Source organism: Triturus cristatus, chromosome 4_1 (genome assembly GCF_964204655.1).
Source record: "Triturus cristatus chromosome 4_1, aTriCri1.1, whole genome shotgun sequence".
Classification (NCBI taxonomy): Eukaryota; Metazoa; Chordata; class Amphibia; order Caudata; family Salamandridae; genus Triturus; species Triturus cristatus.
The window spans coordinates 1095669717-1095697135 of record NC_140585.1 but is presented as its reverse complement, the minus strand read 5'-3'; positions in this window follow the sequence as shown (position 1 = coordinate 1095697135).

Here is a 27419-nt window from a genome sequence, read left to right as displayed (position 1 = left end):
TACATGTTATAACAGTTGTTTGGGTGAGTGAATATCTTTAGGGGTGTGGTGATGAGCAAATATATGTCTCAATGGTACATGTCCAACAAACTAGAAAAATAAAAGCCACTGTATGTGTCAGTTGTTGTATATAAATAAGTATACATAAGACTCAGTGATTGTATGAGTGACTGTATGGATAACTGTATAGTTGTAATAGTGATTTTATAACACACTAAGTATGAGCTATTATCTATATGAATAGATGAAGTGGTGTTTTTATAAGTGTATAGCTAAGTAAAAGTAAGCATGATCCATTGTTTGCATAAGTGAGTAGGATCACTTCATAAGTGATTAGGATGTGTGCTCGTGTGTAATGTCGATATAGGTGTATAAGTATATTTGATAGTGTTCTATTGATCATTGACAGCATGTATGAGTGAATCTATAGGTAAGTGATTAGATGTGTGTATAGATCTAGGAATTGAATTGAAGAAGCTTTTATATAGCGCATGGCTACTCGAAAGCATCCCAGCGCTCAACAAAGGGTAACCCAAGGAAAATAGGAATGCCATTAACTAGACCAGAAACACAACTTAAGTCCTCGGAAAGAGCCAGGTTTTCAACTTCTGCCGAAACACAAGCAGACAAGGCTCCTGGCGAAGCATCAGAGGAAGGGAGTTCCAAAGTTTGGAAGCGTTTAGTGAAAAGAGACGCCCACCAGAACGGGATCTCTTAATTCGAGGAATCACTACCAAGTTCTGATCATTGGATCGAAGATTTAGAGGGGATTTGTGAGGAATGACCAAATTTTCCAAGATGGGAGGACCTTTCCCATGGAGGAGTTTATGTGCCATACACAAAGATTTAAAGAAAACCCGCACTTTCACCGGAAGTCAGTGAAGAGATTTCAGAGCGGGTTTAGCTGATGTACGGAAATTGACGCCCATTAGAAGTCTTGCCGCCGCATTCTGAACGACTTGAAGTCGTTTGGTCGTGGAAGCTGGTACTCCTAATTACAAGGCATTCGCATAATCTATCCTGGAAAGGATCAGAGATTGTATTAGGATTTTTCTAGCCCTTTCCGGCAGTTGTGGGAGGATTTTTCACATGGTTTTTAAAATCCCAAAACGGGTGGCAGCAACCTTCCTAGCCTGAGTTCTGAACGTTAGCTCCGCATCGAGCCAGAGCCCAAGGCTTTTAATTTCTGGTTTAGAGGTAGGGCCCGGCCCCATACACAAAGGCCAGAAGGTCGCGTTGTCAAAGCTAGCCTGCCGTCCCAGCAACAGCAGCTCTGTTTTCCCGCCATTCAATTTGAGGTGGGATTGGTCCATCCAACATACCACAGCTTCTAAACAGTTACGTAACTGCAGCGGAGACTGTCTGAACTGATTCAGGGAGAACACCAGCTGAGTGTCATCGGCGTAACTCACAAGCTGGACCCCAAAGGGGACCACTATCTCTGCCAGAGGGGCCATATACACATTGAACAATGTGGGGCTGAGGGACGAACCCTGCGGAACCCCACACTGTAAAGGGACCGGACCAGAGCAATGATCATCCTCAAAGACCTTAAAAAATCTGCCCTCAAGGAAGGATTCCAGCCACTTAAGAGCCTTGCCCGTGATTCCCATATTGCTGAGGTGGGAGACCAGAATGTGATGGTTAACCGTGTCGAAGGCGGCACTGAGGTCCAGGAGGATAATGGCTGCGCTGCCACCATCATCCAGAATCCTCCTGGCATCCTCCACCACCCTCAACAAGGCAGTTTCTGTTCCCTGTCCTTTCCTGAACCTAGTTTGTGATGGATGCAGCAAATTATTAGTTTCCAAAAAAGAAGCTAATTGTGAGTTGACGAATTTCTCAGTCAGTTTACTAATGCCCGGTAATAGAGAAATAGGACGGTAGTTGGAAAAGTCCCCTGGATCCAAACTAGGTTTCTTAAGCAAGGCCCTAACCATTGCTATCTTCCATTCTCTAGGCACAATAGCTGAATTCAAAGAGGCATTCACCGTATTCACAATTGGTTTGCTGACGGTGGAAAGGGCTGCATTTAAAATGCTCATCGGAGCAGGATCACACGGGGAACCACTCTTGATGGTATTCAGCAGAGTAGGCAAAAGATCCTCCCTAAGAGGAGAGAAGGAGGAGAGCCTGGGGTGATCCGATTGATTCTGACTAACATGTGGCATTTGAGAGTCGATTGAAGATAGTGGGGGAAGCGTATCAATGATCTTTTTAATCTTGGTGCAGAAAAAAGTCGCCAGTTCTTCACATCGACTGCCTGCTTCGTCCGAGTCAGGCCGTGGGTCGGGGAGTTTAGTCAGCAATTTCACAATTCTAAATATCTCCCTGGGAGCATTAGCAGAGGACTCGATTTTACTGGCAAAGAAGGCAGATTTGGTATTAATCAGGGCGGTCTTGTATTTCTTTAGAACCGCTCTGTATCTGCTTTTTTTTCCCCACTAAACTCTCTCCTCCATTGCCTCTCTTCCCTTTTACACTCTTGCTTAAGAGCTCTCAGCTCCTGATTAAACCAAGGATGCTTGGTGAGGCCTTTCTTAGTTGTTATCGTTTTTTTTGGCACCAGACTGTCCAAGGACCGCTCTATCCACAGGTTAAACTCCTAATTGGCTCTCTCCACGTCCAAATGGACTGAGGGTTCAGTACGCTTCAGGATGCTTGCCCATTTAGAAAGGTCAAGCTTGGACCAATGCCTAGCTAGCCCTTTAGAAGAATTTGAGGAAGAGTTAGGCTGAGCCATCTTCCAACTAAAAGGGGCCACCATATGGTCTGACCAGGGGACCGGGACAGGAACTTCGGTAATGAGGCCAGGAATGTTACAAAAGATGGGGTCCAGAAGGTTGCCCTTCGAATGAGTAGGATATAATACCTTTTGACTTAGGTCATAGCTGCCCAGATCCTTTATGACTTCTGAAGCGGCCAAATCCGAGTGTTTATTAAAATGATGATTGAAGTCCCCCAGCACCAAAAAGTTAGAGACAGTAGTGGCTACATCCATCACTGTTTCAGCCAGGTTTTCCTGAAAGAGCCCCAAAGGGCCCGGGGGGCGATAGATCAGGAGGCCTGAGAAGGAGGTAGCTGGGGATGTTGTAATGACAAAGTGTACACTCTCACTATCCGAAATTGAAAGCTCAAGTAAACGACATGTGATGTAATCCTTATAAATTATAGCGACCCCTCCCCCCGCTTTCGCGACTCTATCCTTGTGCTGGATCAAATACCCAGGGGGCAATGACCACACGATATCAGGGTCTGAGGTGGGGCTCAACCAAGTTTCCGTAAGAAACAAGATATCCAGAGATTTGTCGAGAAGTAAGAGAGAGATCTCAAGAGCATGTTTAGGCAACGAGCGGCAGTTTACTAGTGCCATTTTTAAGTCCCGTTCACATTGGCTTCTTGACTTGTCACTCTCTGTGGTCCCAAATGCACAATTAGTACACGTAGACTGTCCGCAGGCTAAATTTAACGAGTGGTAACAAGTCGGGGGTATGTAGCCCTTTAATAATAATAGAGACTGACGTGAGTACACAAAAGGCAGCATGCATACTGGGGCAGAGGGTCCGAGCCCTGAGCCCGACCGTGCGCGAACGGGTGCAAACGGGCTTACCTCTGGCGCACCTCCGGCGCATAAACGGCGCTCCCGCTGTGCTCGACCGCTGCGCGTATCCATGAGTCGTTTAAGTAGGCTGCCGACCTGACCACCGGAGCGCTAGAGCGCTAACAACAATGGCGCTCCAAAACGGCCCTTCCTACCCCCCAATATGGCGGCAATATCGAACTCTACCGGGCAGGGACCCGCTCTAAAAGCGGTGGATACAACAATTTAGAGTGCAAGAGATGCGTGACTGGGGAGATAGCTCGAACATCCAATGCCACAGAATAAAAACAGGGCAAAACAAATGAAGTCAAACACAAATGAAAAACGAAGGGGTAAGTTTAAAAAACAGCACATCAGAAACTGTGCAATAGCAGCATGCACCAGTGGCAAACAGCGCTTCCAGCACCCAGGGGTACCTTGTTCAGACTGACCCACCTGAGTATGGGATTTAAGTAGGCTGCCGACCTGACCACCGGAGCGCTAGAGCGCTAACAACAATGGCGCTCCAAAACGGCCCTTCCTACCCCCCAATATGGCGGCAATATCGAACTCTACCGGGCAGGGACCCGCTCTAAAAGCGGTGGATACAACAATTTAGAGTGCAAGAGATACGTGACTGGGGAGATAGCTCGAACATCCAATGCCACAGAATAAAAACAGGGCAAAACAAATGAAGTCAAACACAAATGAAAAACGAAGGGGTAAGTTTAAAAAACAGCACATCAGAAACTGTGCAATAGCAGCATGCACCAGTGGCAAACAGCGCTTCCAGCACCCAGGGGTACCTTGTTCAGACTGACCCACCTGAGTATGGGATTTAAGTAGGCTGCCGACCTGACCACCGGAGCGCTAGAGCGCTAACAACAATGGCGCTCCAAAACGGCCCTTCCTACCCCCCAATATGGCGGCAATATCGAACTCTTCTGGGCAGGGACCCGCTCTAAAAGTGGTGGATACAACAATTTAGAGTGCAAGAGATGCGTGACTGGGGAGATAGCTCGAACATCCAATGCCACATAATAAAAACAGGGCAAAACAAATGAAGTCAAACACAAATGAAAAACGAAGGGGTAAGTTTAAAAAACAGCACATCAGAAACTGTGCAATAGCAGCATGCACCAGTGGCAAACAGCGCTTCCAGCACCCAGGGGTACCTTGTTCAGACTGACCCACCTGAGTATGGGATTTAAGTAGGCTGCCGACCTGACCACCGGAGCGCTAGAGCGCTAACAACAATGGCGCTCCAAAACGGCCCTTCCTACCCCCCAATATGGCGGCAATATCGAACTCTACCGGGCAGGGACCAGCTCTAAAAGCGGTGGATACAACAATTTAGAGTGCAAGAGATGCGTGACTGGGGAGATAGCTCGAAGATCCAATGCCACAGAATAAAAGCAGGGCAAAACAAATGAAGTCAAACACAAATGAAAAACGAAGGGGTAAGTTTAAAAAACAGCACATCAGAAACTGTGCAATAGCAGCATGCACCAGTGGCAAACAGCGCTTCCAGCACCCAGGGGTACCTTGTTCACTTAGTGGGTGTTTAGAAACTTGTATTGGTGTGTCAATGGTTTTAAATCTGGCACTCTGTATTTTACAGTGAGTGATGAAAGGTTATACTAGTGTCTGATGAGGTGTATCTGATTGTCATGTGGATGATGTCATCAGTGATGTCATTTGAGATGTAATCAGTGATGTCACTGACCATGTCATGAATGATGTAATATGTGACATCATCAGCAGTGGATTGCGGGCGCGCGAGATGTAGTTAGCACAACTAACTATATCGGAGGAATTTCAATGGTTTTGTTCGAGTGAAATGTTCAGCTAACTATAACACCCCTAAAACCTATTGTTTTTTCAGTGAATTTCTAAGGTTTTTTAAATGCTAATTCATAACTATATCAGGCCTGAAACCTATGTTTTGTTCAGTGAATTTCAAAGGTTTTTTAAATGCTAATTCCTAACTATATCAGGCGTGAAACCTATGGTTTTTTCAGTGAATTTCAAAGGTTTTTTAAATGCTAATTCCTAACTATATCAGGCCTGAAACCTATGGGTTTTCAGTGAATTTCAAAGGTTTTGTAAATGACAATTTTTAATGTATCAATTGTTATACTGATTTTTTTAATACTGATTTACTACATTGTTTAAACATTTTATTTTTAGATATTTTATTTTTTTAATTACATTATACATTACAATACAAAATATACTTTCTCAGAATGAATTACTTTAGTTTAAATACTTTTCAAATAGGCAATAGACTTTTAAGTACAGTAGTTACAGTTGTAGCAATGGGCAACACAATTTCAAACACAAAGCAACATTGAGCTCAAGGTGAATTTCTAGTCAAATGTAATTAGTTACTTTATGGATTACTTTTCTAACCACAGGACAGGATTCTAGATTCAGTCCTTGGACATCTCCTGTAAACAGTTGAGTAAAAGTGTTTTGGTTACAGTAGTGATTTTTAAGGATTATTATTGTATTTTAAAAGTTGACACTTCGAAAAATGTTCACATAGAATCACCAATGTTATCCTATGGCAGAAAATTCACTTAGCAGGTAAGTAGTGTTATCGTTACTTTTTCTTACTCAGTGGTGGATCCTAGATCCAGCACTGGCCAATCTCCTGTAAACAGTTGAAAGAATGTGTTTAAGTCATACAGACGATTTTTTAGGAATATTTTTAGTTTGTGGAAATAGACACTTTGAAACTTTTCTGCTCAAAACCACACAATGGATTCCTATGGAAGGAAATACAAGTTACTGGTAAGTACGCTTAGAATTACTTTTTAGGGTCAGTGCTGGGCTAAAAGATGCAGCCCTGGGTTTTCTCCTGATAAAAGGTGAGTAAATCAGAATTCGCAGTTCGGCTGATTTTAGAGGAATATTTGTACGTTTCAAAATTGGACACAGAAACTTTTCTGGTGAAAACCACACAATGGATTCCTATGGAAGGAAATACAAGTTACTGGTAAGTACGCTTAGAATTACTTTTCAGGGTCAGTGCTGCTCTAAAATATGCAGCACTGGGTTCTCTCCTGATAACAGGTGAGTAAATCGGAATTCGTAGTTCGGCTGATTTTAGAGGAATATTTGTACAATGGTGAAGGAAGGGGGCGGGGCCTGAGGTGAGGTGTGCAAACACGCCCTGTGGCGTGTTTTAAGTTGGGGAATTAATTCCTCTTCAATCCTGCGGTCCCTTGGGGGCCAACTAGCCCACCAGGTACCTCCAGTATGCGCAAGGGAGCTGCGTTTCAGAGAGGTGTTCAGAGGCCATGCCCTTGTTTACAACACTCTGCAACGCAGCTCCGTGGTGCTTACTGGATGTACCTGGTGGGCTAGTTGGCCCCTAGGGGACCTCTGGATTGAAGAGGAATTAATTCCCCAACTTAAAACGCGCCACAGGGCGTGTTTGCACACATATCACCTCAGGTCCCGCCCCCTACCTTCACCACTGTGCAAACGCGCACCGTGGCGTGTTTTAAGTTGGGGGATTGAGTCCCCTTGAATCCTGAGGTCCCCTGGCGGCCAACTAGCCAACCAGGTACCTCTAGTATGCGCCAGGGAGCTGCATTGCAGAGAGGTGTTCAGAGGCCACGCCCCTTTTTACAACACTCTGCAACGTAGCTCCGTGGTGCTTACTGGAGGTGCCTGGTGGGCTAGTTGGCCCCTAGGGGACCTCTGGATTGAAGAGGAATGAATTCCCCAACTTAAAACGCGCCACAGGGCGTGTTTGCACACATATCACCTCAGGCCCCGCCCCCTACCTTCACCACTGTGCAAACGCGCACCGTGGCGTGTTTTAAGTTGGGGGATTGAGTCCCCTTGAATCCTGAGGTCCCCTGGCGGCCAACTAGCCAACCAGGTACCTCCAGTATGCGCCAGGGAGCTGCATTGCAGAGAGGTGTTCAGAGGCCACGCCCCTTTTTACAACACTCTGCAACGTAGCTCCGTGGTGCTTACTGGAGGTGCCTGGTGGGCTAGTTGGCCCCTAGGGGACGTCTGGATTGAAGAGGGATGAATTCCCCAACTTAAAACGTTGCAGAGAAGTGTAAAAAGGGGCGTGGCCTCATTACACCTCTCTGCAACGCAGCCCCCTGGCGCTTACTGGAGGTTCCTGGTGGGCTAGTTGGCCCCCAGGGACCCCCAGTATTCAAGGGGAATTAGATCCCCCTCTGCAAACGTGCCAGTGGGCGCGTTTGCAGAGTGGTGTAAGGAGGGGGCGTGGCCTCGGGCCTGATCCCGTTTTTTTTTCCTTCTTTTTTTAGAAGGTGGGCTGTGTAGCCCCCCTTCTTTTTCTATTTTTTTGGCCCTGGGGACCTCATCCCCCGGGGCATGGGCCTTTTTTTAAAATGTTTTAATTTTTTATGGAGGGGGGGCTGCGTAGCCCCCCTCCTTTTGCCACTTTAAGGCCCTGGGGACTCCATCTCCCGGGACAGGCCATTGTTTTTTTTGTTTTTTTTTTAATGGAAGAGGGGGGCCGCGTAGCCCCCCTCCCAGGCCACTTATTGCCCAGTGGACCCCACTGACCTCTGTTGGGGGCCGTGGGGAGGTCCACAATCACCCCGCGATCCCAGCCGGCTCCCCGCATCCTGCAGGAGCCGGCATTGCTTTTCCACATGGGGAGCAGCATAAAAGCAATCAGCTTTGCTTCATTGAAGCGAGAGCAGGTTTCCCTGCTCTCGCTTCAATGAAGCAAAGCAGTTTGCAATGACAGGGCGGGAGCCGTGAGGCTCCCACCCTGTCATTGCAAACTACAGTGTCCCGGGGGATGGGCACCCCGGGACACTGCAGGAGCCGGCCCTCGGGGATGGCGGTCCCCAGGGCCTATACAAGGCTCCAGGAGAGGGGCCATGTGGCCCCCCTCCCACATTGACAAGTTGCCCCGGGGGGTGGTGGTCCCCGGGGTTGGGGGGGTCTGAGAGCCCCCCACCCCAAATTATTTCAAGCCCCGGGGGGTGGCAGTCCCAGGGGCTGAGAGCCCCCCCACCCATGTTGAAGAAGCCCAGGGGGGTGGTGGTCCCCGGGGCTGGGGGGCCGTGAGCCCCCGCATATACTATCTTTGATCCCCGGAGTGTGGCAATCCCCGGGACACTGTGGGGGGGATTGGGACCCCCCACGCTTTTTTTTTATTCTGCCCCCAGGATTTGGCCCCATGGTGGCAAATTAGCATATTCAGCACGGGAGCCCGCGCTGAATTTTTTTTTTTTCCCCAGCCGAAATTCACGCTGGATGCATGAATCTTTTTTTTTAAATTCTTTTTTTGGCCCTGGGGGTCCTTGTGGGACCCCCTTAGTAGGCCTAGGGGGTCAGGGTGCCCCCTTTTTGCATTTTTTGTGTTTATTTTTTAGGTTTCTTGTGCCTCGGTTCTACCGAGGCACAAGATGGCTGCCAACACTTCCTGATCTGGTGTGTAGACACCCAATTAGAATACAGCTCATGCACGGCAGGTTGCCCGCTGGGTGCGCATAGGGTGCGCGGATCCTCCGAGGCCATAGATATATATGTACTTTTAACTCTAATTTTCTCAGGAACTACTGAACGGATTTACACCATTTAATCAAAAGGCACGAGTCTGAACTGAGGACTACCTTCTTGCCAAATTTGGTGTAATTCCGTTCAGCAGTTCGGGCTGTAGCTGCGTCAAATGGTCCTATGGGAAATTGCATGGGGAAAACGCGTTTTGGGACCCCCCTTTTTTCTCAGCCCCAGCTTGACGAATCACCGTGAAATTTTCAGGTTAGGAACGAACCGGAGCTGGCCAAAAGTTTGGAAAATTTCGCGAAGATTCGTCAATCGTCGCCAACGTTATTCCAAATAGAATGTTGCGACTTCCTATGGAAAATAGGTCCTAACTATATCTACCTACTGGCGACCGCCAGTAGGTAATATATATATATATATATATATATATATATATATATATATATATGCTACCAGCTGCCATATGCCTAGTTTTAGGTGGAGTCTCTCTTACGTAGAACTACTTAGAGCCAAACGCAATTGCAGTACTGAAGAGGCGTATCAAAATACTAAGACAGATATTCTGCTCAGGTTCAAAGAAATGGGGTACACTGACAAAATGCTTAAGAAGTGGGCACACAAAGCGGATAACATCACTAGAACTGAGGCAACCTTTGAAACAACTAAAGCACAAAAAACTACCCCTACAGATCTGACACCTATCAGATTTGTAACTACCTTTTCCACTCAGGCAGATCAATTGAAGAGCATCCTGAAAAGAAGATGGGATATCCTTACACAGAACCATCTATTGTCAACTAGGATTGGACCTAATCCATCCTTCTCGTATAGGAAGAATTTATCCATTAAAGATCTGCTGGTTAACAGCCATCTTAAACCTAAGACAGGGACCTGGCTAGAACAAGGGAAGGGTTTTAAACGATGCAGAAAATGCAAAGCATGCAGCCACTCTGATGATGTCAGAGAAGTCACCCTACAGAAAACAGGGAAATTGTGGAGGATGTCTAAATTAGTCCACTGCAATACTGACTATGCCGTTTATGCCATCATTTGTCCTTGCCCCAAGTGGTACTTAGGGTCAACCACGTTTCCAGTAAAGAAACGCATCTTGGAACATTGGCGAGCAATCACCAACCAAGATCTCAGCTACAGCACAGCCAGGCATTTCAGGGAACACCATTCTAGTGATTGGACGAAAGCTAAGTTCTTTGTGCTAGACAGTGTGCCCAAGCATCCCAGGGGAGGTAACAGAATACAATCCCTTAGGAGACTAGAATCTCGCTTCATTTTGCAGACGGGCAGCCTTTTTCCAACAGGGCTCAATAATGAAGAAGAAATGTATTCACATTTGTAAAAATTCTTTAATGCTTTTTTAGCCAGGCTTGGCGTCCCCTTTGTTGTAACCAGCTTATTTCTATATAATAATTTCGAATTTCACTTGTATACCTCTTCTTGGTCCTCCGGAGTATAATTTTGTTGTGTCTGACCCATGATCCATATATAAACCTGAGACAATTGCTTTATCTTGAACTTGTGATGTACTATAATTGTCATATGCTCCCTATGTATTATAGTAGTAACATATTATCATTTGTCTTATTCTTTTTGCAGCTTGGGGTCTCACGGATAAACAAAGTGCACCACGAATAGTCGCGGATATGAGATATCGATAACATTTCTGATATGCGCACATCCATCACTGGATTAGGTACTATACCTTTATTGTGCACCGTTATTTTATAGAAACAGACACAGAGCGCGATGTCTAGACTAAGTATCATGGTACTATACCTGAATTTATGGTACTGGCACTGTTAGAACGTAGTCCCTAGCCCTCTATGTTAAAGAGTAATCCCCCGTACACTGGGCATGGATCTACATGCACTGATTACCACTATCTAGTACATTGGGGATTTATTGCAATTGCAATTTAGTCTGCTTATTCACATGTAATACAACAAGCAATGCATTCAGTGTTTGTTTGGTCTTTGAATTTGATTAATATTTACTGTCCCAGTTGTAACTTGGAATCATTGATATTATGGGTCATTCAGATTGATGTACTATTTTGTTACGAACTACTATAGTTGAGAAACCTTCAAAATACTGTAATGGTACTGTTTTTCACCCCGGTCTGACCGAGTCTGTCTTCACTTTCATTTGATGCACGCTGTGACGTGCTGAATTTGTAAACGTGTTATACACTTCCTGGTTTACCATGAAAGGTCATGTGACCAAGGCTGCTTGTCAGCCGAAACGCGTCTTCTGTTGTTCCTTGTGTAAATAAACTTTACACTTTTCAAGCAAGACTGGTGTGGCTCGTTTTCTTTTCTCTGGATCTGTGGAGAAGAACCTCTGTGGAATATATATATATATATATATATATATATATATATATATATATATATATATATATATATATATATATATATATATATATATATATTTCGAAAGTTCCTCGCAACACAAGGATGACGACGCCGTGTTCTGGTCAATAAAAAACTTTTATTGCAATCGGCTGGTAGGACGCGTTTCGCCTGACTAGCAGGCTTGTTCACCAACGACTTGCCCGTTTCTTTGGCCATTTTAAATAAAGTGTTCACATCGTGTCACATGACTAAGACTACTCACAGAGTGTATTAAAGGAAAGACTCGTAGTTTTTTCATCATAACATACATGCACTCAATATACGATAGTCACATAGGATTGGATATCAGTTTAGGTAAACAAATAAATGCTCACTCCTCAATACATTTCAATACATAATTAAGAAAGCATAATGTCATTAGTTGTGAAAAGGTATTTCTTCTAAAACTCATTAGAATAGAAGAAATAGCTCGAAAAGCGAGTCAGTACTACGCTAAAATTTGACACACATAGCAAGCGCCAGTTCTCAAAAGATTGCCTGCTTATTTATGTGGAAAAGAATATGTTCCTTTGAGTGCTGATATAGCAAAAATGGCATCAGTTTTTCTTACGCGACTATTTAAAATTGAGCCCCAGTGGGCCATTAATTCAGTGCATATTTTAAGGACAAATTACAGGTAAATTTCATCCTTTTCCTACACCCCCAGTGGGGCTAGTGCTACAGTATAATCCCAAATACATTCATGGTTAATCTTAAAGATTGAAATTGTGATTGTGTATCTGATATATAACAAAAAAATATATAAACAAAAAAATAAAAAATTCCTTTCTTTTAAAAAAAGATACAGTTAAAAAACGGGGCAGAGAAGTTGCCTGTTAGATACTTAGTTCTATTTTCCAGCGCTGACACAAAATCTGATTATAGGTGTGTGACTAAATCTTCCTCAATGTTCAGTCCTCCAGGGGACTGTGTATTGAGCTCTAAGATGTAGCAGGACTCAAGTTTACGCAACTTTTTTTCTCTATTACCTCCTCGTTGGTTTGGAGGAATGCAGTCTATCACAAAATAAACTAAACCTTGAGTACTCTTGTTGTGATATGCTGCAAAATGTCGCGCAACAGGGTAGGAATTGTCTCCATTCCGAATTGCTCTAAGATGTTGTAGCACTCTCTTGTGGACTGGATGGATCGTGCTGCCAACGTACCTCAAGCCACAAGGGCATTGAAGGACGTAGACAGCAAAATCTGTCTTGCATGTAAGATGTCCTTTAATTTTTTTCATCCGTTTTGATAGTCCTAATGTGTAAACCTGTGTATTTTTCCCAAAACTACAAGCTTTACATTTGGTGCATTTAGTAAACCCATCTCTGGGTTTGAGCCAATTCGTGGACTGTTTATTGGGACGCTTCATAACGTTGCTCACCAGCATTTGCCTGAAAGACCGAGCCCTTCTAAATGTTATTGCTGGTCTCCTCTGAGTTAGTTTGCTAAGAATCGGATCATTTCTGATCAAGTGCCAATGTTTGGTAAGAATGCTTCTGATTTGGCCATGTTTGCGATTATAGGTTGTAATCATTCTTGGTTGATTCTTTTCTGGGTTAGTTGTTTTGTTTTTACTTTTACTGGGTCTAAAGAGGATATCTTCCCTCGAAGATTCCCTTGCCTTTTTAGTTGCTGTTTGTAGATTAGCTTTAGTGTATCCTCTGGCTCGAAATCTTGAGCTGAGTTTGGTTAGCTCTTTCTCTAATACTGCCTCTTCACTACAGTTACGCATAGTTCTTAGGCATTCTCCGTATGGGATGCTTTTAATCAGATTTTGAGGATGAAAACTGTCTGCATGCAGGAGGGTGTTCCCTGCAGTGGGCTTTTTGTATAGTTTAGTCTGGAGTTTGGAATTGTTGACATAAATGGAGAGGTCTAGAAAATCTACTGATGAATTGCTGATGGTACTGGTGAACTTAAGATTTAAATTGTTCACCTGCAGTTTTTTAATAAAGTTTTTTGCTGACTCCTCCGTTCCTTTCCAAACTACAAACAGGTCGTCGATAAATCGACTCCAGTGTAGTACATTTTCCTCCCACTCAGTATGGTACGCGACCTGGACCACCTGCTCCTCCCACCAGCCCATATGCAAATTGGCATAGCTGGGGGCGAAGCAGGTGCCCATCGCTGTCCCGCAGATTTGATGGAAAAGCTCATCATTAAAAAGAAAATAATTACTTTTCAAGCAGGTAGACACCATGCTCAATAGCATCTGGGTATGGGCCCAAAGTTTAATCGGACGGTTACTCAAGAAATGTTTTATAGCGTTCAGGCCATCCTCATGTTTGATGCTTGTGTATAATGTAGTTACATCAATCGTCATCAACAGATAGTCATCTTCCCAAGGCAGATCATACATTTTTGTCAGAAAATCTCCTGTGTCCTGCATTTAGGATGGTAAAGTTTTTACTATAGGGCACAAGAATGAATCTACAAACTTAGATGTATTCTCAAATGCTCCTCCTATTGCGGAAATGATGGGGCGCCCTGGGGGATTATCTAGGCTTTTGTGCACCTTAGGAATAAGGTAAAAGACGGGTATAACCGGTTTGTCTATTTTCAGAAACATGCATTCCTCTGATGTTAATAAACCTTGGTTATGCCAGTCTTGAAGTTGTTCATTAAACTTAGAAAAACTCATTTGCATCAAAGAATCAGCAACTCTTACATAGTTGCTGCAATTATTTAGTTGTTTGTACGCCTCATTCAGATATCTAGTTCTATCCCACAGTACCACGTTCCCTCCTTTGTCAGCATTTCTCACAATACAGTTACCATCTGAAGTCAATTTAGTAACTAACGCCGAGTACTCTTTTTCATGCTGTGAATAGACTTTATGTTTCACACTAGTACATTTCTCCAAATTCTTAAGATCGTTAATCACTAGTTCATTGAAAATGTCAATAGAGTCTTTGGCAGTCATGGGTATAAATTTAGATGGTGGTCTGAAGCTGGTAGGTTCATTTGCAGTGATTTCAACCTCTTGTTCTCTGGCAGTTACTAGTGCTTGACTCATAGAGATCACAGAGGTTTCTTCTTGATCATAAAGGCTGATGTTCTCATCCTCGTTAATCATTGCAGTACAACAACCACCATCATTATCCATACCACGTAGACCCAGCATAAGATCCATATCTGCGACAGAAAGACTGCCTGGATGATCTAAGACAACAGGACCACTGCTCTCTTCTCGTGGTTTTAGTGCCTTCTTTTGTGCAAATAGTTTTTTCAATTTTAAAGTCCTAACATATTTAAATACATCTACTCCTGTTGTTACGTAGTTAAAATCTGCTGGTGGACAATAGGACAGTCCTAGTTTAAGTAATTTTCGTCTCCTTCTCAGTTAGTGTGATATCCGTAAGATTTATGATTGTGCTTTCCTCTTCTTCAGGTAAAGTTTCAGTTATTATTTCTTTTTCAAGTTTACGGGATTGATATTTCTTTGTCCCCTTCCAACTCTGTTGCCTCTGCCTTTTCCTCTTTGTGTGCCTTCGTAGTTGACAAATGGTCTCGGGCGGAGATTGAACCTCCTTTCTTGTTCTAAAAAACCAAATTCTTCTAGAACTGAAGGTGCATTCGATTCTCCTTGTCTGCTTTGGCCTTCTTCCAAATCGGTGTCAACTTCGGAGCTTTGTAGGCTACTTAATTCTGACTGGTCTACTGTCGTGCTGGGTCCTTTATAATTCAATCGCTGTTTTCTAACACTCTCGAATTTCTTAGCAAAAGTGTAGATCTGGCCCCTTTCGTAGTCGTTTTTATCTCTCAAGAATTTTTGAGCCTTTCTTTCTTTTATAGTTGTTTCCAATTTTTTCAGGCGTTCAGACAGCTCAGTCATGAATTTATCAATTGGTTCTCTGTTGGTTTCTTTCTCCAGCATGTCAGAAATTTGAGAGATTTCTTCCATTATCTTTTGTCGATCTATTTCGGCATATTTAATGAGGATCCCCAGCATCCTCCGTGAAGCCTCTTGATTGTTATCTGCCCACTCTATGAGCATATTGGGATTGGGGTCCTCATAAGTGGGGGCCACCAAAATGCGAAGCCCTGTCGGAATCCTTTTTACTTCCAGATATCTTTGGAGGGACTTAGCCTCCCACCACTTAGACAGCTCACTACGTTTAAGTTTCTCCAGGCGTCTGAGGCGGGTTGTTATATCTGAAGCTTTATCCGTAGTTGTCGTAGGTGCTTGCCTGCTACACTTAACAGTATCGTCAAAAATGGACAGCGCGGCTTCTTCTCTGCTTTTAAGCTCAGCAGCCGACATATTTGCATTAAATTCACAAGCTCCAAATGGCTTTGACCAGAAACTGCCAGGTTCTTTCTAGCACAATGCTAACAGAGTAACTGACTTCCCCTTCTTCCCACCACGCATTCCAGGCTTCTCCTACCTTACAGCTTCGGGCGTTCACTGCAGAAACAGCCGTTCCGTTCGAAAAACACCCTGGTCTTCGGTAGTCTGCCTTTCACTCCATAGGAGGGCTTTCACTCGCTGCTCCTCAAATTGTGTGGTGGGGGGGCGGTGGACCTTCATACGATTCCTCCATGCTTAGGTAACTGCCACCGCACTCCTGAACAGAGGGTGCGTCGTCGAGGCGGACCACCCAGGCACGGTCCGTAATAAATTTCGAAAGTTCCTTGCAACACAAGGATGACGACGCCGTGTTCTGGTCAATAAAAAACTTTTATTGCAATCGGCTGGTAGGACGCGTTTCGCCTGACTAGCAGGCTTGTTCACCAACGACTTGCCCGTTTCTTTGGCCATTTTAAATAAAGTGTTCACATCGTGTCACATAACTAAGACTACTCACAGAGTGTATTAAAGGAAAGACTCGTAGTTTTTTCATCATAACATACATGCACTCAATATACGATAGTCACATAGGATTGGATATCAGTTTAGGTAAACAAATAAATGCTCACTCCTCAATACATTTCAATACATAATTAAGAAAGCATAATGTCATTAGTTGTGAAAAGGTATTTCTTCTAAAACTCATTAGAATAGAAGAAATAGCTCGAAAAGCGAGTCAGTACTACGCTAAAATTTGACACACATAGCAAGCGCCAGTTCTCAAAAGATTGCCTGCTTATTTATGTGGAAAAGAATATGTTCCTTTGAGTGCTGATATAGCAAAAATGGCATCAGTTTTTCTTACGCGACTATTTAAAATTGAGCCCCAGTGGGCCGTTAATTCAGTGCATATTTTAAGGACAAATTACAGGTAAATTTCATCAGGAGTGCGGTGGCAGTTACCTAAGCCTGGAGGAATCATAAATATATATATATATATATATATATATATATATATATATATATATATATATATATATATATATATATATATATATATATATATATATTATCTACTGGCGATCGCCAGTAGATAGTTATAGTTAGGACCGTGTTTCCATAGGAAATCCGCAACATTCTATTTTGAATAACTTTGGCGCCGATTGACGAATCCTCGCGAAATTCTCAAAATAGGTGGGGCGCTCCGCTCCGCTCCTTCCCTGAAAGTCTCGGGGGGATTCGTCAAGCGGGGGCTGAGAAAAAGGGGGGGTCCCAAAACGTGTTTTCCCCATGCATTTTTCCATAGGACCTTTAGTCCGAGCTACAGCCCGAACGGCTGAACAGAATTACTTGAAATTTGGCAGAGAGGTAGCCCTCAGGTCAGGGATGTGCCTTTTGAAGGTCTCGTGTAAATCTGTTCAGTATTTCCTGAGAAAATAGCATTTAAATCAATATATATATCTATAGGCGCGCTCCGAGCGCGTACCGTAAGCTTACCGTACGCACACGCCGCCGTGCGCGAGCGCGATTCTGATTGGTTGTTAGATCTTAGTAAACATTCGAATCGGTCGAAACCAGGAAGTGTCGGCCGCCATTTTGTCTCTCGCAGTCTGAGGGGGTGAAAAACAAAGGTGGATAACGTGTAAAGGGGGCAGGCTGGACAGTTCTTGACCCCCTAGCCTTGGTCACGGGGTCCCAGAAGGACCCCCAAGGGCAAAAATGTATATTAAATTTTTAATGAAAAATCGCGGAGTGCGCGACGCGTACGTGCACGGTAGAAACGGAAAAATTCAGCGAACTACGTAACGTGGGTGCTCGGTGCGCGAAGTAAAAAACCTTAAAATAAATAAATAAATACATAACTTAGCATTTAAAAAACCGTACAAATTCACTGAAAAAACCATAGGTTTCACACACGTTATAGTGAGGAATCAGCATTTAAAAAACCTTGCAAATTCACTTAAAAAACCATAGGTTTCACACATGTTATAGTTAGCTGGGCATTTCACTCGTGAAAAACCAATGAAAACAAGGCGAAAGTACAGTCGCAGTATTACAGCGGCAGGCTGACAAGGACAGCATGCAGGAGCTGATGGAGAATCGACTCCCTGATTCAGGAAGACGTACGTAAAGTGGAGTTCAGCTCAGTCAATACAGCGAAAAGGTGGACCAGACCTGCGGTGGCAGATGGTTTATTCCTGGGGGCAACGACAAGGACTACGTGAGGAGCAATGGGCAGATCGTGGTGTGAGTCCAAGAGACTTAAGGGTGAGTCCACTATATTCAACTGTCTTTTTTTTTACTCACTCTGACTCACTCCACGTACTGTAACCAGTGCGAGCTTTCAGGGTACAAGGGGTTCTTTGGTCAATGGTCACAGTGGTAAATGGCCACAGCAAGCGAACCCCAATGCGCATAGCAAACCCAGGGCTCCCATCTCCGGATATTTGGGCCTCGATTTGACCTCGATTGTTAAAACTTTTTCGGGGAACAGGACCGAAACTACTCACCTCAGAGAGTGCCCAGACGCTTTGCCAATCAATCGCAATGGATACCGATTGACCAGTGGCCCTGACCAACCCTGATTACCACCAACCAGAAGGAAGGAGGAGAAAGAGCAGGTCGGTTGCGGAAGCGGTCCGTGTAGCGCGGATGCGGCTTGCTGTCGGCCTGCAATAACTCTGGCATCTCCCCGCAAAACTGTCGGGAGTACTGAGTCATATATCTCCAGAATAACCAACAAAGTGCATATCAAGAGATCTACCAGTAAAAAAGCGCGCTACAAGGAAGAAACCCCAGACTAACAAGCGTGGTGAGCAATACGAATCCAGGACATCAGATCATTCAAGTCCATCTTCATCACCAGATAGAGCTGGATTTAACTCCTCCTGAGGGTTCAAAGAGAGGATGGATCCTACAAAGAACGCGGATAATGTCTGCGCCCCCTTCCCCCCCGGCCACGACAGAAGCAAATCCCACTAGAACGCCTAAAAAAATGACTCCTACCCACTCGGAGGGGACATTTCAAGAAAGCGGGATGGCAGTATAATCCTTGCACATTACAAGAAGAACGAACAGTTGGGCCAGATCAATGAGAACCTACATCAGCTTTCAACACTAATGACCCAGGTAGAGCAGAAGGTGTCTTCTTTAGAATTCAACAGCAATAATCAAGAGACCAATCTGGCCAAATTGCAAACGGAGCTGAAAGATCTACTGTTGAAGCTGGACGTTGTGGAAAACGCCCCTCAATGCACCAATGTAAGGTTTGTTGTCATTCCAGAAGATCGTGAGGCAGGACAGTCACTGTCTAACAAATAACAGAGCCGGTCCGCAAAGTGGTTCTTCCTGAGAAAACAAAAGATATTGGCGATTTGACCATCAACCATGCACATCGAGCAACTCGTCCTTTAAATGCAAAATACCCAAGAATAATCCTCGTTAACTTTGGAGATGTCAAGATCCAAAAACTAATTCTAACTCAAGCAATCCAAAAGAAATCCCTTACTGCTCGGGATAACTTTCCATTTTGAATATATTCGGACATGTCGATCCTGGTAGCACGAAGACGCAGAGATTTCATTGGACTGATAGATGATTTTAAAGGTAATAATGGTTCAGCTGGTATAACTCAACAATCCAAGCTAAAAGTTTTGTACAAAGATCGATCCCTTATATTGCAGTCAGTAGCACAGGCCAAATATTTCCTGCTTACAGTTAAAGGGGAGGGGACAAGTAGGAAATAGAATTTTAACAGAGTAGGTTAATTGTAGGTATAAGGGACTGCCAAAGATGATATTCAATTTAAATAAATTCAAATTGAGAAGTTACTTACCCCCAAAAATGTTAGGGGGAAGGGGGGTGGTCAAAGGCATGGGGGTGGGCCCGTGATGGGTAGGGACGCGATTAAAGACAGGGGGGAGGATTTGGGGTCACGTAGAGGTGGAGGGTTAAAAAAAAGAAATTGATAATCACAGACAAGGAATGGGCAATAGGCAAAGAAGTAGAGCAGGACTTAGTCAAACCATTCATGGCGGTAGAGCATACTATACTATTTGGTGGAAGAATATACAGAGAGAAGCCGACCAGATAGAGACAGCTAGCGTAAAATGGCTGATAATCTGACATTTCAAGTTGCCTCATGTAATATAAATGGGGACAACAATCAAATTAATCTGAAAGTCACACTCTAGTGGCTAATGGCAAGTCAGCCACAAGTTATTCGGTTACAGGAGACTCATTTTAACAAGCATTTGCAATGCAATAGGTCTCGCATTTGTGAGAGTTTGAGCTCTTGGCATTGTAAATGACAATGCCTTTTATTTATGTGTTGTTTTTTAAAACATAAATAAAAGGCATTGTCATTTACAATGCCAATAGCTTAAACTCTCGCAAATGCGAATCCTATTGCAATTTAAATGCTTGTTTTCTCTGCTTTTTGTTGGGATCAGTACCTCCACTACTTACGTATTTCAAAATGTTTGCTGTTTTGTGTTATAGATATTGTTCGGTGTGTCAACAAAAATTAGTGCAATTGTTTTTCAAAAAATCTGTTTAGTAAGAATATATATACATTTTTGTTATTTATTAAATGCGACATATGTGATATATACTTATTTTATGGCATTATTCGACCTTAAATATGTTCAACAATGTCATTTATGCATCCGTTTGTTTAGCGCCTTATGCCACAGCAGCATTGTAGTGTTTCACGCTCTGTGAGGAGTGCTGTGATGCGGTGTCTCGCCCTGTATCACACTGAAGACGAGGTGCAGTCAGTCACCCCCTCCTGCACTGCAGGATGGCCTCCCGCCTTCTGGGCCTGCCCATTCCCGGCTGTGGGGTAGGGGGAGGTTTGATCCTTTCCTGGAATAAATCTTTTTCACCTCTGCGGATTGCCAAGACCCTGCCCACATCCCCCTCCCCCTTCTAGGGACCCAGCGGAGTACACAGGTGAGCAGCAGCAGGTAGAGAGCCGGGACCTGTCTGAGATCAGAGGGGTGAACGGAGTGTGCGCCTCGAGCTAAATTTGTATGTATTGTATAGCAATTGCATTTATATAGCGCATAATAACCCTGACGAGGGGTCGAAGCGCTTTTGTGAACGAGAAGTCTGATGCGGTGTACTTCCGTGTGTGATTGTGTACGTCTTTGTGTGTAATTGTACGTGTCTGTGTGAGGGCATCTGATTTTATGCCATAAACCCCACCATTTCAGAAGAGGGAAGTGGGAGTGTTGGCATTGTTTAGGATATTTACTTGTGTTTATGTTGTATAAAATTATTTTAATAAACGTACACGTGCAAACATTTATTTATCTTTATTGCTTTTGAGCAAACCCCTAAAGCAATGGATAGAGACACCCAAAGCGACACAGACCCCTAAAGCGACGCAGAGCCCAAAACGATGGACCGGGACGCCCAAAGCGATGGACAGGCAAGCATACCCAAAGTGATAGGCAGGCACCCCTCAAAATGATGCAGACCCCTAAGGGAAGAGAAGGGCAGCGTGCTTCCTGCCTGTGCCCCCACACAGGAGCATGTGTTCAATAATTAATTTCCTTGCCTCCTACACATTTTCCACTCTCCCTCGAACACTCACTTAGACCCTGTTTGCACCATCGCACTATTGTGCCGGCAGGAGTACTGCCTGTGAGACGTGTTGAGTCAAAGACACCGGCAGCGTGAGGTATTGAGGTATTGTACACAGGAGCCAAAGGGCTCCATGTCACATGCTTCACCTCCAGAGTCCAGACAGTCCCTGGCACCACGGTCGCAGCACTCTGCATTCTGGGGGTGGTAGCGCCACTATTTACATTACACGTGTGGAACTACATGTCCCAACATGCAGAGTGCTTTAGGCTGAAAGCTAGGAGAGGCTGAAAGGTGACTTGTGGCGCCAGACACGTGGCAGCTCAACATCAGGCAGAACTGACTTTCTATATGTCGCACACCCCGAAAGGAGGTGTCACTGTGCACTTATAAAACCACATGTTTAAGAAACGGGTCACTAGGCACCGAAGCGGTTTCAAGGCGCTAACTGAATTGTCCCCTGAGGAGGGAGCAGACTGGGCTGAAGAGGCCAACACGTGACAGACTGCAGCCTGTCTCTCCATAGAGGGGGAGGGGAGCAGTTCAAAGGAAGGGGCGATAAGCCTCTTAATCAGTGACTAAAGTGGAAAGAAAGCAAAACAAAGCACACGCGCAAACCTCCCTCCATCACCGACCCTCACAGGCTGTGGATGGTGGGGGGGGGGGTCAGTATTACCAGAGAAGGGTGCGAGGCAGATAGCTCATCCGCCTTTTAGTAAAACCACTATCACCTTCCGAGAACTCTCCAGCTTCCGAGGAGCTCTAAATGTTAGATAAGGGAACGTGGGCAGGGAGAGAAGAAGTAAATTGCCCAGGATCACGCAGTGTGGCCTAGTGGGTATACCAGACTTGCAACTCTTTTATCCTGACCTCTCGCTGTTTAGCGCCTTATGCCACGGCAGCATTGTAATGTCTCACGCTCTGTGAGGAGTGCTGGTCTGCGGTGTCTCGCCCTGCATCACACTAAAGACGAGGTGCAGTCAGTCACCCCCTCCTGCACTGCAGGATGTCTACAGGTGGCCTCCCTCCTTCTGGGCCTGCCCATTCCCGGGTGTGGGGGGAGGTTTGATACTTTCCTGGAATAAACCTTATTCACCTCCACAGATTTCCAAGACCCTGCCCACAGCCCCCTCCCTCGTCTAGGGACCCAGCGGAGTACACCGGTGAGCAGCAGCAAGTAGAGGGCTGGGACCTGTCTGAGATCAGAGGGATGAACGGAGTGTGCGCCTCGAGCTAAATGTGTATGTATTGTATTGTAATTGCATTTATATAGCGCATAATACTCCTGACGAGGGGGCGAAGCGCTTTTGTGAACGAGAAGTCTGATGCGGTGTACTTTTATGTGTGTGATTGTGTACGTCTTTGTGTGTAATTGTATGTGTCTGTGCGAGGGCATCTGATTTTATGCCACACACACCACCATTTCAGAAGAGGGAAGTGGGAGTGTTTAAAAACAAGCGCGGCCCCGGCGAGCCTCGCATACAGGAAGGGGCCGTGAGACGCGCTCTGTGGTGGGGGAGGGGCGAGTGATATGCGCGCGCGCGCTTGGCGGGGGCGGAGGAGCGCATTCCAGGGGGGGAGCGGACCCTTTGAAGTGGTCCCAAAAGCGGAGTGCATGGCGGCACGATGCGCGTGCTAGCCATACAATCCGCTTTTCGGAGCACTTGGAAAAGCCCTTTTACAATAGTTCTCGCTTTGCGATCGCTTACGCGATAGCAAGGTCGAGACCTAAAAATCACTAGTCCCCACCCAAATGGCCTAATTTAATCGCTCAGGCCTTCTTAGCTAATTTCATCGCTCAGGCCTTCTTAGCTTCTGCTGATGCACCCGTTTGGGGTGTTGCAATTTTATTTACATCGTACTTTTGGGGGAAGTTTTCTGGGCTACGAGTGACCCGCTAGCCAGATGGGTGATGGCAAGTCTTAAGATTGGGGAACAGGGGTTCCAGTTAGTTAGTTATTATTGTCCTATTGAGGACGAGACATGAGCACTGGAAAAAGTGGGCAAAATATTAATGCCATTGCAGGGGCTAGTATTCATAGGAGGGGACTTCAACTTTATTTAGAATCCAGGGCTAGATCCTTCTCATAAAAATAAGGCACAAATAAATCACAAACTTCTAGAAAACTGGGGAGAATGATTTAAGAGCTAGCATTGGTTGACCACTGGAGAGCTCAATTCCCAATCAGAAGCGAATTCACTTGCTTTTCAAAAAAATTCAATACGGCGTCCAGAATCGATTTTTTTCTTATCTCTCACCTATGGGAAAAGGGCAAGTCTTGGATTATTCCCAACCCCTTTTTCATACCACTCGGTCCCCATGACTGAGATTAAAATAAAGGCTTGCTCAGGCGATGAGGGCTTGGTCACAAATATGAAGGTACTGCTTACTGATTTCTCCCACTGCAATTTGTGGGATCAGCCCCTCCTTTCCACGGATGGGATTCCTGTAAGGACTTTATTAGAGGTAGGCAATATTTTGTAAAGCAAACATCATTAAAAAAAGAAAAGAAATGGCCAGAATATTACAACAAGAACTAGATCAGGCAAGCCAACTCCATTAATAGTTTATTAGCATATGACGGGAGCTAGATTAATAAAAGGTAAACAGAGTATTAGAGCATTTTACGAGCAGCAGGCAATTGCGAACCAGAGCACGTGTTTACAAAAGTGGCCAGTGGCGGCTGGTGACATTTGAAAGTGGTGCGGCGTTAAATTATGACAGTTCTGCACTGAGGCGAGCGAGCCTAGCGAGCAAGCCTAAACAACCTTCGGGGGGATCGGGGGTTCTCCCCCGAGAAAATTTTGAAAAAATAGAGGATAAATGGAGCATTTTCAAGCAAATATGAGGAAGCAGGAAGGTTATAATTGCAATACACCCAGCAATGCCCCAGCCTCCTCCTTATGACCCCTATTACCCTCCCATCTCTCTCCTTTGCTTCTCTCCACCTCTCTCAAGGACCGGAAGAGCAGCAGCACTTTAATCAGGTCCTCTGGAATTATGCAACAGGAAGTACCAAATAATGCAGCAGGGTTGACTACATTTTACAGTGTAATGCAGGGTAGTATTTCATTATTATGTCACTTTCTGCACATGTTAACACTATGTAAGTAAGAAATGTGCCATATACATTGGCATCAAACAACGCACTTTCCCTGCTAACCGGAACGGTAAAAGGAATGAAAAAGATGCCGCGACACGCAAGTCTGACATATATCATCACATTGGTGACAAACTCACAAAGCACTTTTTTTTTGAGGGCACATAGTTATGAAATGCCAGAGCAGGCACTTTCACAGTGTGACCTGAAAATTACCACCAATCAGGTCAAGCTGTGCAATAAACCAGGACAGACGCAAATCGAATTACATGCTATACCATAGAGTTTCAGATCGAGGTTCATCATTCAAAATGCAAAATTCTTCTTAGTACTCAGCAACCTCAGAAAAAAGCAACACACATGAACCCTTCTTGCTTCCAGATATCAACCTTGTGGAGGATCAATGTGCTGGTTCACACAATCAAGGCAAACTAAAACACATTCAATAGCAGAAAACAGTTTTCCAGGAAAAGACACAGAGTCATTGTTCCAATATGGGTCACCTCTTTCCTTTCTGTCAATTCTTGCTGTATTTCCAACATTCATATAACGTTTAAGTGGAGCGAGCAGTTACTTATTTCTCCGGCCTCACACTATTTTAAAGCGGCAGTGCTAAAGGAAAACAGACGTTGGTATAGAAAAGTAACTTTTCTCCTGGAGTCTACGTCATTACTAAGAAAATGTAATGCAAAGTTTCCTAATACTCTTATTTACAGAGGGACACAGTTGTGTGAAACAGAAGATTACATGGAACCAGTCGGCTATTTTACCCTGTGTCAAAACAACCAAAACGTGGGGAAAGGACAAAGTGAAAAACTGAAAATACAGAGATGTTTGCTTTTACACCAGCAGCACTGAGAGTAGGGAAACATCCTTGATCTTTGTAGATACAAAGGGGACCAATACCAATTGTGTCAAATTTTAAACTATCAACATTTCAGCATCGCGTCTCTGAGGAATCTCTATATCGTGGCTGGTGTAATGTAGTCCAGTGCCAGATTGGGTCGCCAGTGAGTAAATGCAGATTGACCCCTAAGCATTTTTCTTTAGCTGTTCTTCAGTTTGTGAACTCCTTTCAATCCATGAAACTTTGGAGAAGTACATCGTCTGGCTTTAATTTCATGTGATTAAACATAAAATGAAATTGCAAAGTTTGCACCGAGAGTAGCAAATCTTTTTCAGAATTCCAATGGACAAATATTGCTTTAGATACTTCATCAGTGGACGTCTTCATTAACCCTTTGTGTGCATATCGCACTGCCCAATAACCTGGAGCGCTCATGTGCTTCGTTTTACAGAGATACCCACAGCGGAGATAGACCAGGTCGTGCTAGGAGGTACACTAATTGTGAAAGATGAAGGGCCAGGTCGAAATTACACATAGAAGGAAGTTGAAAGCCCCCCAGATGTAGAGTGGGCATGTAGCGTAAAAGGTTTTAATCTTGCCCCCTTCGAATAAATAATTGAATGTCATCATCTATTTGCAAATAAGAACTTTGGGACTAAGAACTTGTGCTGTACGAAATAACCTGCTAAATAGATTATGACCTTAAGAAATACTATAACAAAAACGAGAACTATTCAATTCCTTTGCAGCCGCGGCTCGTGTCGTGTGGGGGGGGGGAGGGGAGGGGGGGTGTCGTGCGGGGGGGGGCGTTTTTTTAAATTAAATCCTACCTGTCCTGAGCAGGTCCGGGTCCACCGTCCGCGCCGCCTCGGGTCCGTTTCCGTTACTTCTGGCGCCTACTCACTGGAACAGCCCATCAGTGCTGGCATGCATAGCAAGACCCCTCTCAGCCAATCCTGGTGCTGGAGCAGCACCAGGATTGGCTCAGAGCAGGCTTACGCTCCGCCCGCCTACCCATTGGAGACCGAGGTTTGAGCCTTGGCTCAACCCTCGCTCTCCTAATGGGCATGCGCCAGCCTTTGTAAACACAAGTGCGCATGACTGGGCACGGTGCAAAAATCGCCCTCCGTCCCCACGCATGCGCACTTGTGTGCTGCTGGCTGCCTGTCAGTCAACATGACGCCAGACCGCCCACCCCCTTCAGACTCTGAAGGGGGTGGGCGGCTAACGTCATACTGACTGACAGTTCTCCCTCAGCGTCTCTGAACGTAAGTAAACTGAGAGTTTACTTAAATTCAGAGACGCGGCAGACGCCGAGGAAGCTGCGGGCACGGGGAGCGGGCGGGGGGGCAACGCCCCAACGCCCCCAATGGACGGACCGCCACTCAAAGTGGCATGAGGAAAGCGGACACACGGGTAGATTTTTGGCTTGGGCCATGAAAAAAAATGTAATCATGCCACCATTATATCTATTTTGGACAAGGATAAAGGTCAAATAGTTCAGCATTTGGTGGAAATCAATTAAGATTTTCTGTTGCACTCCAAGATGCTGTACTCTGCTCTAGCCTCGATATCTCCTGAATTGATCAATAATTACCTCAATTCAATGGAATTGTACAATTTAGCTGACAACTAAAAAGCCCAGATTTTGGAGCCAATCTCCAAAATCGAGATCGAGGAGGCTGTCAAAAACACATCTGGTGGAAAAGTTTGCGGTAGCGATGGATTACCCATTGAGTTCTATAAAATATTTATGCCACAGATATTACATCTATTGGTAGCATTATTCAATGCGATATTGTAATGGTGCCAGATTCCTAAAACCTTCTCCAAAGCAGTTGGAGTCAGCATTGTAAAGAAGGATAAGCCCTCTGACAATACGGGATCATACCACCCAACTAGCTTCTTGTATAATGATTACAAAATATTTACTAAGATAATGGTAACCAGAATAACTTCACCTGCACAAAAACTGGTGCATAAAGATCAATGTGCTTTTTTGCCAGGGAGGATCCTCATCAACAATACACATTTTGTAGTTCAGGCAATCGATTATTTTTCAAACAATGATGTTAAAGTGGCAAATA